The sequence below is a fragment of the Magallana gigas genome, chromosome 1 (genome assembly GCF_963853765.1).
Source record: "Magallana gigas chromosome 1, xbMagGiga1.1, whole genome shotgun sequence".
Taxonomy (NCBI): domain Eukaryota; kingdom Metazoa; phylum Mollusca; class Bivalvia; order Ostreida; family Ostreidae; genus Magallana; species Magallana gigas.
Window position 1 is genome coordinate 57,112,716 of NC_088853.1, and position 17,521 is coordinate 57,130,236.

At 32.3% G+C, this 17,521-nt stretch overlaps 1 long non-coding RNA gene across 4 annotated transcripts; it reads left to right on the plus strand.

The window, feature by feature from the left end:
* Window positions 1-1,986: 1,986 nt before the first annotated feature.
* Window positions 1,987-16,908, plus strand: LOC136272729 (uncharacterized). 4 transcript variants are annotated; one of them, XR_010710774.1, is made up of 4 exons: window positions 1,987-2,451; window positions 4,031-4,193; window positions 6,334-6,429; window positions 13,777-16,908. It is a non-coding gene; the product is annotated as an uncharacterized lncRNA (long non-coding RNA). The 4 variants fall into 4 exon arrangements; XR_010710777.1 differs by lacking the exon at window positions 4,031-4,193 and having other exon boundaries at window positions 2,032-2,451; XR_010710770.1 differs by lacking the exons at window positions 1,987-2,451; window positions 4,031-4,193 and adding an exon at window positions 5,338-5,357.
* The last annotated feature ends 613 nt before the right edge of the window (window positions 16,909-17,521 follow it).

Here is a 17,521-nt window from a genome sequence, read left to right on the forward strand (position 1 = left end):
TACAAAACCAACTATGCATATAGTAACTGAGATATGGCCTGGATGTAAACTTAAATGTCAAGTTGTTCAAGCAGAAAATGTTAGTCATCTTGATTTTCTTTTTTTAAATACTTATACAGTAATACGGAGATGTTTTATATATTTTACCTGTTTGAGGGATAGGTGGTCTTGGATAATGGAATCGGCAGGTTACAATATGTTTCTTTGTACAGGTCCTGGTGTGGTGGTGAACCTGACGTGTCAGTACCAGCTGTCAGTGTCAGTACCAGCTGATACAACTCGTAATCCTCATCCTTGTCTGGTAGAACACATTTAACAAACTTATCTGCAAATGCTACAAACTCTTCATCTTGGTCAACATTAAGTTGTGAAGCTCCTTTTACATGTACTGCTGCATGAAAATGAGCAGTTCCTCTGCCCTGCATTTCTTTCCTCAGGTCATAATTTAAAATTTGCCCTACTGGATGAGTTCCACTTAATATCACTTTCTCCCATAGTTGTTCAAATATGTAGTCAATATGACGAGCAGCAGTCACTGGGTTCCTCTGCAGCCACATTCGTTTATCCTGCCAAGTCATCTTGTTAATGTCTTCTTCAGTAAATCTTTCTCCATACTGTCTACCTATAATTCTTATCACTTTTGGCCAATGAAATTCAGCTGCTGAACCTGATATAAAGAATGTATAAGGACCATATTGTCGTAATTTGGCTAACATATCCAAGTGCATCTGTTTGAAGTATTGAGGTGTTCCACGGATGTTTTTAAAAGTGGCAAATATTTGATTTTCAATTAATAACCTTGAGATTCTCTGTGGATCTTTGAATTGGCCACATGTGATATCTTCTTGAAAGCATTTTCTGCTGGTAATTGATATACTTTGTTTTATAGCATCTCGTTCTAGCCAGTCCAACGCCATGAAAGTATACTCTGGACTTTCTGCAAATCTGCCATCTTTGGAAAGTAGTCTGGAATTTATAAACTTTTTTGGTGTTAATTTAATTTTCCTTGGGTTCTTCATAATGTATGTATGCTTACCATCAGGAAACAATTTCGGGAAAGACATCTGTTCCCACTCAGTTTCTTTTTTTGTAATGGGTATTTGATCTTCTCCTGGAGCTATGTTCAAAATCTGATTAGTATGCACATCAGGCACTGCACGAAAAGACGCGTTTAATATAATTTTATAGATTCGTTTACCAAATTATATTTCTTGTTTTTAATATAATTTGTGTATAACGTTATATTATATGTAAAATATAATGTCATTTACTTGATTGGATTTTATAATAAAGTATAATTAGATTTAATGCGATATACAACAAGAATTATGTAGTTTAATAGAAAAAATTATATGTTTCGTTTAAGAAAATTGACATTCATACGTAAATACATTTATACATAAAGTTTAATAATGTTTCTGGTATTCAGGAAATATATATGATAATTGATGTGTCAATAATATGTTATTTTATACAAAATAAAATGTTGTTTACGTACTCATTATTGCAAATACACAAAATCGTCTATATGTATCAAACTACCTGATCATTATGTTCTGATTTAATCATGGGAGGGGTTCGAGACGGTAAACACAAAACATCCTAATGATTATTTTTTCAGACACGTATAAGTAGATTAGATACAATATACAAAAAAGAATAATAAAGTCTAATAGAAAAAATATATAACTATGATAATTTTAGTTTGATCTTTATATGTAAATTTGCTTATACTTGAAGTTTAACTAAGTTTGATTTGCATTAAATATACGTGATAATTAATGTGCCATTAATACATCTTTCATTTAGAATAAAATATTGTTTATACACTGATACAAACAGACAAAATATCATAAAGCATCCAATATTATTATATGCTGCAGCTCTGAACTTACATGTACGTGGAAGGGGTTTGGGACGAAAAAAAAAACCCACTAAATTAATCACTTCAAGGAAATATTTGATTTGTAGTAAAAAAAAACAACTCACAAAGCAAATAAAAAATATTTCACTATAACAATTGATTCAGGATGAGAGAGAGAGAGAGAGAGAGAGAGAGAGAGAGTTTGTTTAACCTCTACGCGCATGCGAATCAAATTAAGCCAATCAAAAATCGAGAGAATTCTGAACCCGCCAAGCTGCGATGGAGATAACATGTCGGATTTGATTTAAGTAGCGAAGTAGATCTATCAGAATTTAGTGCTCTTGGACTGATGAATCATCAGATTCGTACAACGACGAAATCTTTAGGAAAACATCCATTGTCAAGACTATTGTCAAGTGCCGAAAGGGAAGAAAAAGTCACCACCATGTCAAGCAGGTAGAGCGCTCGTGAGAAACAAGATGGCGAAACAGTCCCACAACGTCAGTCCTTTGCCTCAACTTCTGTTCTTACATGTAGCAGCACCTTGGAGATAGGTTCGCCGGCCAGTGGTACCAGTTGTTTAATAGGTATGGTGGTGATTACGGTATCGATAAACAAGCGTCCCATTAACACATGCTCTTGTAATTTTATAGTTACTTCCCCTTGTGAACATGATTATTTCCCTTGTAAGAAGTATAGTAAATTTGTAACCAAACTGATTTGTAATCAAATAGTCGGATAGTCCTAGTGAAAAATAACTTCAAATTACATGATTATGCCCACAGTCATAACTTTTTAATATTGATATTCATTTCAATAAATATTGTCGGGTATGTCATATTATCAAATTACCATATTATCTACTGGTATAAGTATTTGTACTCACAGATGCTTGGGGACGGGACCCCCGACCCCCATATTCACCCCCCCCCCACATTCACAAGTTATTTTTTCACCATTTGACACCTTATGAAATTAAAGAGACCATCATTTCCGGCCGGTCAGTACTTTTTCAGTTATGAGTCCGTCCTATGATATCGCGGTAGTTATATTATTTTATTAAAAAATCTATCAATACGAAAATATATCCAGAAACTAATGTTTTGTGAGTTTATATACCTCAGTAATGTTTAACATGTCTGTTTTCAATGTCTAAAAATATTCCGACATAAAATGTCAATTTCAGTGCGTGCTACTATAAGTAAACAGAAATACCGCGATACCATAGAACCAGTGATATAATAGAAACAAGTATAAATAATTTAAGGATTTCCTAGCGAGGTGTCAAATTTTACAAGATGGTGTCTGCTGACATTGCAAATTCTTTGCTTTTTATACCAGGGGTATATATTTTATTTCTACATAGCTTTTGCGTTAATTGTGTTTTTTAAATGTAGCATAAATCAACATATAGTTAAAAATAAATGATAAAAAAATAACCCGAGAATGGAGGGGGGGGGGAGCAATGATTAAACACACAAGTTTCAAATTTAATCAATGTTGATTATAATTTGTCCCAAGTTATTGCTTCCATCACTTTTTGATGATTTTTTATAAAAATACACTTACACTCAAATAGAAGTACAGTTGAAATCGATGAAATGGAAAATATATCCAAGATATCTCCATTCAATGACACATAATTTTTCACTCATAAAAGTTCACAGGAAGGTAAATAAATTTCTTGCGGAAATTTATAATAGGAAATGTCTACATCTTTTCACCATCTAGAAATCACTTGGAATGTATACCTTGCACAAATTTTCGTTATCCAGGCTATTTCATGGCTGGTGCAATGAAAAATCCCCATAGACTATTTTGAGTTGTATATTGAGATCTGAAGGGGCAAAAGCCAAAGGGGTGTTTCAAAACAGATAATCTGAAGATATTTCATATCTATTTTGAGGATGAACATAATTTGAGCACATAGGTATTTATGATTATCAAAATATCAAGAAAAAGTGAACGAAGAAAAAACTCGGGACAGAGTGTAGCTATTAACCAAGAATTGCTACCCATTATAGTCACAATCTGTGACCTATTGATTAAGAGTCGGCTTGGGTATACGAGTCGGTTTGGGTACGACTTGACTTGATTCCCGTTAGAGGCCTAGAATAACTCTTCAATGCCTGTATTTTGATTTATTTTCACTATTTTGATGAATAGGACCAGCATCTTGGCCACTTTTCAAGTTGAGAAAGATTGAGTTTCAGCAGGAAAAAATCTTGGAGGGGCAGAAGGAAATCATCGCTAAATACTCTCTGAAAGTAATCCATCGCAAAAGAAAGGAAATAAGAAAGTTAAAATATGTGTACCCAGCCAAGTACATGTAAGTATATTTGATGTCAATAAAATATTGGTCTAATTTGCTATATTTAACATATAACCGCAAAAAAATATAGGGATGGGACAATACACCAGTGCATCACAGTATATACTTTGACAATATTTGGATCACTACATTTACCATTAATACAACGATACCGTAGTGAACTTTTTTTATATTTTCATAAAATATCCGAGCTTCATATACCAGCTATTTTAAGTCCGCGCGCCTAATATGAAAGTACAAAGATGGCAGAAAACCTCATAAAGTTGTCAAATCGATTCAAGCTAAATCTGGAGTGTGGAAAACTTTCGGATTACTTGTTTATGAAAAGTAGTGAATACAAGACGAAAGTAATTTGTAAATTGTTCAACGTTCATTTTAAATATAATGAAATCACTTTGGACATGTGGTAATACATAGATTGATTCAATAAATTTTAAGCCCTTATTCATGTTTTCATTAAGTTGCAATGTATCGTGATATGTATCATATCGCATCTCATGTATCGTGATTTGTACCAAATCTGCTAAGTAAAGTATCGTTCCAGCCCTGAAAAAATTCATGACTGAATTGAAGCTGCAGAATTTCTTTTTCAGTGATTAATCTATTGTAGCTTTTTGTTTAAATGTTTTTTGAATTAGGTTTTGCTGGAATCTTGTGGGGGTGGGGGGCTAAGAATTAGAGGATTATGTGGTACATTCTCTGACAAAAAACAGGAATTAAAACAGTAGGCTTCATCTGAACACAACATTTTACAAAGCTTTGGCTAAAATAAATAAAAGAATTGGGTGATCAAGCCTTTCATTTTTGTTGTACACCTGATTTCCACACCTAAAACTCATGATGTTCTGTATACCTTACTGATTTTTTTTCTTTGCATGTTTGAATGTAATATTGCTGAGACATAACATACATATATTTGATAAGCATAAATGTTGTGTCTGGCTTGTATATTAATATATATTCAATCATTTGTACACATCCAAAATTTTTGTTAATTGTATTATACAGGCTTATACTGTAATGTACATGTGGAGCGTATTGAGAGGAGTTATCTCAATATCAGCAACTATATAATTGTATGGCCTTGGTATGATATTTTGTGAATGCATACTTTCAGATTGCTGTGCATGATGGATACTCCCATGGAAACCAAATATTGAAGTAAAACTTTTTAAAGAATTAATAACTTAGACCACACCAATAAAAATTTTTGTTTGCAGGGTTCGACACTAACCTTAGTCCGTTAGTCACAGACTAATAGATTTTCTTACGGATTAACAAAATGTCTGTCTAGTCAGTCCGGTCAAACTAATAAAAAGTTTTGCTTAAAAAATGTGTAAATTAACGATGTGTGATTGTCGACATTTTAATGGAAAACCCTGACTGTATTTTTATTATCTAGCATATGATACATTGCAGTGATTATAGAGTTACCGAGCAAAACAACAGAGGTATGCAGGATATTATGGGTGACTTGATTATTTCTTTGCCATAAGGGGATGTCCGAGAAAATTAATAGGTTACAAGCACACGTGTTCACAACAACAGCTTCGAAAGGGACGCTTATGTGTTTTTAAAAAATATAGGTGAAACGAATCTCCTGTGAGTTGTTTAATTTAAATGAATTGTTTTACGTTAAATAATTTGTGATAAATTGCTTATTATTTTAAACAGATTTTTAAAGAACTTAGACAATGAAAAGAACAAGGTAGCTCATGCAGCCTGGATCTAATATGCATAGATCTATTTATAACATCTGTAATGGCGGCATACACCTAGTACACAGAGATAGTGAATACGCAGCTCATTGCTATGTACTGCATAGCACAATACAACTAAACATGTGCAACACCTGTAAGAAAAACATTATAGTGTATATTATGCACCCCTTTCTTACAAATGCTATTTAAAAACTCCATACTATATATAAGGCAAATACGGTAATGCTTTTTAATTTATTTCTGACGGGCACATAAAATTGCCTGCGGACTAGTTAAAATGAACAGGCACTAGTCCAGCTGGACTAATGCATCAAACAGTTAGTGTCGAACCCTGTGTTTGTCAGATCCCGCGCTCTTGTATTTAAATAAAACTTTACAAATAATATTCTAATTTTTGTTGCAATGTTATATTTTAGATGCAATAAACAGATATTTCCTGTCTATGCAAGATAAAGGAAGGAGAGAGTAGATTCTTTCAAGAAAGGAATGGATCTGTATCAAAGGAAACAAGGGTATGCCCAATTATATGCACTGCATGTTTTGAGAGTCTAGACCATACATATGTTCAAATGTCCCTGTTTACAACTGCCAAAATCATGAACTTGTATTGAAGTTCTAATTTATGCTGTATTATATACAGTGACTGTTCTATTGATTTAACTTATCTTTTAAGAATAATAAAGAGTTTTGATGTATAAATCGCATTTGCAGATAAGGCAAGAATTAACAGAAATGTAAATACTTGTTATTATGCCCCCTTCAGACAAGGGAGGGAATACTACATTGCTGTTGTTGATCGGCCGGTCCATCAACAATTTCCTTTAACGCAGAGGTTGCTCCTATTGATATGAAATTTGACACACACAGGGGTGTGCAATTACAAAATTTGGCCACTAGTCCAGGGGCTAGTGGGAGTACCAAAGTTACTAGCCCAAGATTCAAAGTTACTAGCCAGACTATTTCGGACATGTCGACATTTCATTTTATTAAAAAAAAAACCTGTATGACACTAGTTAGTATTTAATTATTAATATACGAAATATTTATTACTTGCATGTTTTCTGTGGTAGACTAGTTCAAAAATATTCAACTTCATTGATCTCTCACATTTTAGTTACAAAATTGGTTTGGGTACCGTTTATATAATAAAACCCAAACATAACATTGTGAATGTGAACAGACTCTATAAAATCACTGCAACTATCTATGTGTGCATGCATTTTATCCTGTTTAATTTCCATTTACAAAATACAACTATGCAATTAATTACGTAATGGTAAATTTTAATTAAAAATAATGGAAAATGCACAAATAATAATATGCAAAATATGAATTTTTTTTAATTCACCAAGCAGGTCACTTTAAAATGTGTTCATGAGAATAGTTAGTGCAGAAATTTATAATATCTCTGTAATGCATCTCTCTCTCTCTCTCTCTCTCTGTAAAAAAATTATATTCAAACTAGAGCAGAGCTCGTGGTAAAGCCACGAGTAGGTCTTCCGTTGTTGCTGCGAGTTGAAAATATATGTGATATGGTGTCAAACGATTATAATTACTAAACTTTCAGTTCTGCTTTTGTTATAAAAACGTGTTGTGATTGAAAGCCTGCATATAAAACGTGTTTTGAAAAAGAAAATAAGAAAATGTTTTAGGAAAACTATTTGTCGCACACAGTTTATGTAATCGTAACAAACATTATTTAAAAAATGAGATATTTAATGGCGAGTTAAATTTTCAGAGGGTAGCAAGCATTGTAATAAACAGTATGTACTCATGTGTCATGTCAGGAATTGTGGTTTTTTTTAAACCGAACCCGTTTACAAAACACGTAACCTTTTCTCTAAGATAACTTCTTTATTTAAATATTTGTAAATTTTTGAAGACAATGTGCAATTTAGAATTGTTGCGTGCTGACAAAATTTACAGACCCTGAAACGTACTACTATACAACAACAAAAAAGCGTGCGACTTACGTGCGAAAAACGTTTCGTAATAACCGTTTAGCGTTTCGTGTGAATCGTGAAGCGTTTCGTGTAAACCGTTTAGCGTTTCGGACAAAGCGTGCAGAATTTCGGACAATGCGTTTAAATCATTTCGAGCAAAGCGTGCGAGAACCATGTGAAACGTTTATCAGATTTCATTCGGAACTCTCTGACAATTTGTTTCAAAATGGAGCCCGTGTTTTACATTACATGTACTTTAAACTGTTTGTGATTGGCAAAACTCTCTTGTAGGTATTTTCATGAAAAAAAAATCTAGAAGAAATGATATACTTATCTTTTAACAAAATTGAATTTATTTTTAACAAACAAAAGAAAGGTAAATGTATTAAAAGACGACTAGTTACAGAGTACATGTATATATAACGTTTTTATACGATGTTTCAGTACTGGTACAGTTTTACCGGTAACGAATATTTGCCAGTATCGAATAATTTTTAGAAAAATTATTGGTGGAAGACAAAGTTGAGGTTTTAAAAAATTCTAACTAGGTGATTATAACACAGAAATAAATATTATATCAGTACGTGAAGTTGTTTGCCATTTGCACGATTATTTACCGAATTGTTTACAAATTAAAAATGTGCCCCAGATATGAGCTACCGGATGTTCAAAGCAGAAAAAACGAAAGTGTGAAAACAATTAAGCCTAACTATGAAAATAAGTTTGTTATTGATCCCTATTTAGTGAATAATTAGTAAATATAATTCATTTAAAAAGATAATACATCATATCAAATAATAATGGAGCTTTGAATGAAATTACGACTTCAAATAGAACCACGTGTAGTTTTCCTAGTTACGGTTCATTGCGACAGCAGTATTATTTGGCTGCAAAAATTGATAGATATACGGGAAAAACAAAGGAAAATGGCAACTACTTATCATCAATTACTATTATAAAGTGTTTTTATGAAAATTCAATATTATAAAGTAACGGAAATGAAAACTGTTCAAGTCCAGTTTCAATTTGACCGGAAAACGGTATGATAAAAATAACGATCATATAATTTGTTTAAATGACATATTCCCACAATCGTTTTTCCTTGTTCATTTATAAGTCCATTAACATGTACCTCTAGAATATTTTTGAAATTAATTCGCCTCAAAATATTCGGTCAGAAGTGATAAAGGGCGCTTAATTCGATACTGGGAAACGAATTCGAAACTATGAAACTGGAGGGGGTGTTGAAATTACTGTCTCCGTAATTCATCCTTTATATTTTCGGAAGTTTGATACAGTTTAGAAGGACAAAGAAACGCGATTTAAACAAAAAATAAAAACATTTGGAATTTTGATAATAATAGTTGCATGCACGAGAAACCGCATACTGATTCGTTACCGGTAAAATGACTGTACAATATTAAAATTCGCTATACATAAAAAATATTAAATACAGTTAGCAAAACATGATTTCTGTTGGAACAAGCCTTAATCAACTTTAACTTACACGAGCATGTTTTGATAAGCATGTATCTTTTTTTAATTTATTTACATCGATAACTCTTATTGAGACCACTCGCGGCACACATAACCTCGGACATCGGGTGAGACCTGCACCTGGCTGAACCTGTCAATCAAACTCTGTGTATTTGTTTTCATTGGATGGTCAAGCGTCTCTTTTTTTGTCAATAGCCAATGGAAAAATTAATCACTTCAAGGTAATTGGAATCAGTATCTGATGAAGCACACAATTTAAATGATAGAAAATTTATTAATTATTTGAACAAAATTAAATGTAAACATAGAAAGAAAACATACTGATCATTTCTATGAATTGCGGGAAGTAAGTTCTTTGGAATCCCGATTATAGATATTTTTACAAGTAATTATTTTAATTACTTAAACCACTGTTAACGGAAAACAAGACGTAATTAACGCACAGGGATTTGCCTACAATGTACACAGTCATGCAATAAATTATTAAGGGAATCTTTACGAATGGAACTTAATTCAAATAGATCATGATAATCTATATACACTGAACGCCGTTATACATGTAAGGAGCGCCGGTAATATATACGAAGATTGAGTCAAAAATTTAAATCATTTTTATTTCTTGTTCTTTTCAATACAATGTTAAATTACTTTGAAAAAAATTCGAAATAGTAATTACAACTTTCTTTTTTGTTTAATCTTTTGAATTTTTTCTGAGGTACATGGATATGTACAGAACATATTTATTTACGCGAATGATACGACATAGGAAAAAAATTATCGGATGTTTGTATAACATTGTTTTCTAACGAATGTGACTAATTTAATTTTAAATATTTTTCAACATTATCAATGTAAATAATATCAGATTTATTTCCTGTTTGTATTTTTACATCGTATTCTCTGAAACCAATAAAAATACTAATGTTAGAAGAAAAAATCAAATCCCGCCGAATACTGAAAAACCGATTTCAGTTTGTAATCATACGGATTTTTATTTTTGGTATTGACTATTGAGTTACGGTAACATTTTTTCTGGATTATTTTATGTAGTAAAAGCACCATTCCAACTGTTACTCAATTACATAACAATTGATGACCCGGGGCTATATATGTTCTGAGCTGTGTGCGCTGAAGCGACACAAGATTCTCGGTCGCACGTGGCGATTGAATTAACACAGACTGACCGAATAAACAAACGGTTGGGAAAGTGAAACAAAATGTTACACATAAGAAGAAGCCACCAAAAATGATTTTCGACAGATCTTGATATCGTTTCGCCCCCCCCCCCAAAAAAAAAATACAGCGCGAGCTCCTGTCAGCGGGGCGGGAGGAGGGGGGCGGGGGGGGGGGGGGGCAGCAATGAGTTCGCTTCCATAATGAAACGAACATGTAGAAAAACTACAGAAGTGATTAATATGTGACCGACAGAATCTAATCTAAAGTTGTTTAAAACTCATGTGAATATTCTTTTAAATAATCATCGAATGCCTCAACTCAGGACATTCTTTTATCGTGCTAGCACCTACCGCAAACATGTAACATGGAACTTTGATTATAATTTGATTTGATTTTTAAACTACCTTGTACGCTATCGTATACACCAATGCTTAATCAACTGTACAAGTAAAATAAGTTTATCTTTTCATCTTAAACCAAAATAATTGTTGAAAACATAATAAAATATAGTTTTGTCCGTGCAAAATGCCAAAATATGAAACATGAACGCGTGATAAGGTACAAGATCACGAACCGACCGCGGATCACTTGTCCAATCGTGCCGGATCTCCTCAGCCATGGGCGATGGATGATCATCATTTAAATGTTCAATATTTAGGGGGGGTTGTTGTTGTTGATTTAAAACATTATTTGTACAGTTTATAAAATATTTTATATAAACAAACTAACCATTAATTTATGTCTGACGATGTTTCCGATTTGGGTTAATATCGTTCATTAATATTCATTTACACTCAAATTTAATTAAATAAATACAAAATGGACAATCTTTTATAACATAAAATTAAAACAGTTCTTGTATTTACGACTATATTAACTCAAACACGTTCATATGCATGGAAGTGTGCGTCTCGGTGTGCGAATCTTGTGTATAAATAACCGCTATGTAGTGCAGCCGTGGCTGAGATCCTCGGCCGTGGGCGAACGATAGATTACGTAAATGTACAACGCACAGACCCACACAGCTCAGAACCCAGTAAGCCTTGAAAATTGCAGTATAATGACCTTACTCTATCAAATAGAAGTTATTTATTTTAAACTTAAAACCCACAATTTATCTATATCTATTATTGCTTTAGATTGAGAATGACATTGCTTTTATTAATTAACTGAACGATTTCTTAATTGACACCCAATCGTTTAATCCATAAAAAAACATGTATAATCAAAACGAAAACAATTCTTGGGTTTGCGGATAAATAAAATCATATATGAGAGACGCAACTCTCGTGTATTAGATAACCCCTGACCGCTAGGTAGTCCAGCCGCGACCATGGTGACCGATTTTCCCGGCCGCGGGCGAGGGAGAGCTTACGTAATGGTACACACCAGCTCTGATTCAAGGTAGATTTTAAATGTATGGAGTTAATAACTAAAATGTAATGCATAGATTTTTTTTAATTCCATATTTTGTGGTTTACTAGAAAAGAAAAACAATGATTTGTTTTCCAAATCCCGTTTTTAAGGGTTGAGCATTATAAGAACTTAACAACAATGACTTAAACTCCTAAAAAAAAGCACGTATATTCTAAAAAAACAATTCTTATGAATTAATGCCTTTTGTATAAACCAGCATACTTTCTGCGGTGACTTTATGCCAGTTGTACGCGCAAAGACTTTCGTTAACTTGTCAAATGAAAACAGGTACATGTTAACATGTAAAGCTTTTTACACTCATACTACACAAATCACATACAAAATAACATTGTAGCGACCTTTATGAGATCCCAACAAACAACTTTTCCAGCGACGGCCATATCAAAATCCTAACCGTTTTTGAGTTATTAAGCAAACTTTTTTAGGGGCCACTGGCCCTTAATTTAAGGGGCCAGCCCTTTTTTTTTGGTGTCAAATGAAAGCCCTCTATATTTTGCACAACTTTTATTCTACATGTCTTAACAAAATATTTTTCGTTTAAAAGATATAAAGGAAAATATGTCTAAATTTTCGCACTTTTTTGAATCCTGTTTTTTGACCCCCTACCTTTTCCTAAATAAAAAACGTAATCTAAAAACAAAAACAGATGTGCACAACTACAATGTCTCTGTTATTCAAATTCGTTGGATTCCCATTCCCTGCTATCATAGTCTCGGAGCCTTTGTCTGGAAACAAAAGGCCCTAAATATTTTTAAAAGGGGAATAACTCTTTAACGGAAAGGGAATTCTTAATTTTATGAATTGCTTAAGATAGTGTTTTGTAAAGTACATTAGCCCTGAAAATTTGAGCAAAAACCGTTCAGAAATAAGCAAGATATGAAGCCTCAAAGTTCGCGTCTAGGAAGAAAAAAAAAAAAAAGAAAAATAATCTTTCCCGCACAATAATAGAAAGGTCTTCCGTTGGAAACGGAAGACCTTAAAAAGCCAATGAATACATATTACAGAAAAAGGAATCATTTTACAGTGATGTCACTTGAAACAGCCGCACAGGTAACTGCGGAAGCTATGTGCAGTGAGGCGTGACTATCTCGTCTAGCCACTGGTCAGGTCAACACTGTCAGTAAAACTTCAAAGTGTGAAACTTACAGCCGAGTGTTTTTTCTCAGAAGAATGTAGCAATAGAAAAAATGCTTAAGAAATTTTTAGGCTATCATGACTTAAAAGGAGCAGATATTATGCCTCTGTGATAACAATGACGATACACTTTTCCTACTAGGACACTGCAAATTTACCGGCATATTTTGCCAACTCTGGTTATGATTTACTAGCCCGACGGGCTACCACAGTTAATGTTTTTGCTAGCCCGACCTCTAAAATCGATAGGCCCGGGCGTCGGGCGATGGTAATTGCACACCCCTGCACACAGATTCATCATAATAATATTTTGGTCAAGTTTGATTTAGAGTCTAATTGAGCAATTTTTGACAGAGTTATGCCCCTTGGATATGGGAAAATCCCAATTATTTGCTTTTTCGTTCATTTCTCCAAGGAAGAAGGGGACAATTGTGTTTCACAAATATCTCTTGTTTTTTGAAATATATAGTCTCATAACTGCAATAGTGTGTGCAGACAAATTTTCATGATGCACAAACGCCTGTTACTCCTCTTTCAAAAAACAATGATTTAATGCTTAAATAAATTGTCTGAGGAATTTAAAAGGAAAGCCTGAACATTTTACAATGTTGGCTTTTTAAAGACAATATGTGTGTATAAACATGTGTATTTATGTGTGTATATATGTTGTAGAAAACGGAAGTTATACTATAGACAGGCTGTCAGGCTGTATTTAAACAAAAGACCTCCTGGGATGAGGAGAAAAAGAAACAAGTAGAACCTGTATTTCTTGTCGAGTACTTGATGATGTCATCAGAATATGAAAATGATTGGGAAGATGACACAATATATGAAATCACATCTCTAAAGTGGCGCTCTGACGAATGTTTAATTGGACACCAAAAGTTCTGCTCTGAAATCCAAATGTTCAAAAAGGCAAAGTATAAGACGTATAAGGACCAACAATGAATCATCTAGAGACAAACCAGAAAATATATCAAATGAACAGAAATGGGCCATTTGAGATTTTTAAAAGAGTTGCAACTGTCATGTATAATTAGCTCACCTAAGCTGAAAGTTATTATATGGTTTTACTGATATGCAAGCATTTTGACATATACATTGTTGATTGTATAAAATTGTTAACTCCGTCCCATGGACAATTTTTGTTCCTCGCTAGAGGTTCATATTTTGATGTAGGTTTATTATCCATGTATAAAGAGTTGTTTAACACTTCTTGAGAACTGCAAAGCTCAATATGTGATATGACTATAAAATCATTGCAAAATAGCTTGATGTATTGTTGTAGTATGATGAACCTAAAAATATGCTGGGTATTTTTTTAAATACAGGATCTGATATTACTTGTTCAACTCATACTGTTATATAAAAGAATATTCATTGTGTATTTTTTTTATTGTTGAATTTTTTTTTATGCTGATCAATTACAGATTAAATTTGGCCATTATGATTTTAATTTTTGTCATGTTGGCATGTAACCAAGTCATACTTTTTTTATCTCAATTTATTTACAAATATGTTTAAGTTTATTTCCAGTAATTAGTGCATATATCTCTATAGCATAATAGAACTGAAGACAATAGGAAGTTATTTATTTTTAAAGGGAGCTCTGTTGGCAGTTAGTTGCAGATCTTGATACCCAAGTAAGAGAAAGGTGGCGTCTCTGACCGATCCTTTTGCTCATGCTTGTGGGCGAGTGAGGCTTCCCTGTCAAAGGCTTGTATAAGTTTAAAATCATATATCAAATTATAAACTAAACACATATAAGAGTGATATAAAGTGGTTATTTTAATGAATATTTTATCATAATTTGTTTCTTTTGTTCTAAGTAAAGAGTTAAAGACTAGATTTTTGATAATTTATTGAGTAAAGAGTAGTTTTTATGGACATCTAGGCAGTTATACAGGACTTTTTGTATGTATATCTTTCAGAGCTTGTTCCTGAAACTTGGACGTAGACTAGAAAATTTACGGAAAAAATACAATTTTTATCTCAAGTTATTTTAATCTACATATTTGTACAAGTTTCACTTATATAATTTATTAGCTTAATTAGCTCTATAGTGAACAAAATTTGTTGTTTAAAATATACAGGAGACAATGCAAGAGTATTTTGAAAGGGCTTTGCTGGCAGTAAGTTGCAGATCTTGATACCTAAGTAAGAGAAAGGTGGTGTCTCTGACCGATCCTTTTGCTCTTGCTTGTGGGCGAGTGAGGCTTCCCTGTCAGTTTCTTACAGATGCAAGGAATAAACAAACAAGACTTGATAAGACATTTCTGTGTAAAATAATGGGGAACTGTTTTCTTTTTATGATAAGTAAGATTGAGTTGAATATTTATAGTGTCATAACTATATTTTACATTCTGTACATGCATATGCCAGGTCTTATTTCAGACCTTAATAGGATAGACTAGAAGAATTTTTATTGAAAGTGAATTTTAAGCAGGAGACAATGAAAGAGTATTTTGAAAGGGCTTTGCTGGCAGTAAGTTGCAGATCTTGATACCCAAGTAAGAGAAAGGTGGTGTCTCTGACCGATCCTTTTGCTCTTGCTTGTGGGCGAGTGAGGCTTCCCTGTCAGTTTCTTACAGATGCAAGAAATAAACAATACTTGATAAGACATTTCTGAGTAAAATATTGGGGAAACTGTTTTCTTTTTATGATAAGTAAGATTGAGTTGAATTTTTATAGTGTCATAACTTTTTTAAATTTTGTACATGCATATGCTTGATCCTATTCCAGACCTTATTAGGATAGACTAGAAGAATTTTATTGAATTTCCATGATTTAAATTTACCATTTTGCCAAATTTTGATAATCAATTATTGTTTGCATTGGAAGTTTGTGTAAATTAAAATTACTTTATATACGTTCCAAAATGTTAACTGAATAGTCTGGTCATTAGAATATGTATTTTTCTTTTCTGTATAATAAATTTTCAATATTATAATGTAAAACCTAAGGAATTATTTTTAAAATCACATGAAGTGTTTAAAATTAGAGATGCACATGTACATCCTATTATTGAACAATTTGTTCATTCAATTTAGTATAATTTGGTATTTGTATGCATCATATACCGGTATATAAATATATAGGGTTTTTTCAATGCTATTACATATAATATGATTGTTAATATATATCTTCTCTGAAGTGGTTTTCATGGAAACTCTTATCTATTTGCAGTTATGAACTATAGAGTATGTATGTAGTATGTATGTTTCTATGAATACATGCTATTTTCAAAATACATGTACTAGGAAAGAGAATTTGTGTGTGCGTGTGTATGTATTTTAGTGACCAGTAAATAAGTAAAAAAAATTTGATTACTTCAGTATTGTCAACTTTCAACAATTGCTTTTCTTTATCTACATGCATTATATAGAAAAACTGACTTTGTGTTGTAATTTATGTTGTATATGAAAATACGCAAGTTAAGCTAGAATTTGTTATTTGCAGACCATGCAGCAATTTTTATGGGTCTGTTTCAGTTGTGTGTTTTTTTCCTACTAGTCCATATAGATTCCATTATTTCCATTTAATGTGTATTAGCCTGCATTTGCTTAAGTCAAATGTGCATTTCACAATTCCAAATTTGGACATTTTACCTAAGTATTTTTTAAGAACTATATCAGAAATTGTAATGGCATCCATTCCATTGTATCTGATCATGACGTACGTATTGTAATTTTCTAAATTGTGACTTTTATGCTTAAAACTTTCAAATGTTTTGCTCTGTAAGAATACATGTATTTATTTTTTTACATCATTGAGACTTTAACATGCAATAAAATCGAATCTTAAGTGGACTTGTGTGTGATTTTAATTTTCAAAAATGATAGCAAAAACAATTTCAAAGAAAACAACTGGATGTTTGAAGTTATATAAAGATGTATGCGGTGGTATAATTATTTAATTAAACGAAAATAATAATGACGTAAAATATATACAATTCCAGTTTATATTGGCAGGTTTAATCAAAACATTATCGTCGCATAAACAAGAGGTATAATGTAAGTTGATAAAAGCGTTTATTTGAATGTTTTAGGAAGTTTAAGATATCCGTATATAATTTAATTTTTGACAGTTTATAATGTAAAATGTAAATTAAACGAGAACAAATAATGAATTAAAATTCAACATTAAATTTTATTAACCAAACAAATTTAATATATCCATTAAACTTAATTTTTTCAGCATGTTTAATGAAAATTATATGTTTTATATACAAGAGGTATAATGTTAGTTTACGGAACACTTAAATCTGTACGTATGAGTAAGTTTACAATTTTTCCGACATTATTAAATTTGTTCTTTTACGGAATCCAGTAAACTCATATTAAATGCTAATTATTTTTAAACGTTTTCGGACACACAATATGTAATACTACATACTTAAATTTTAAATAATCGTAAC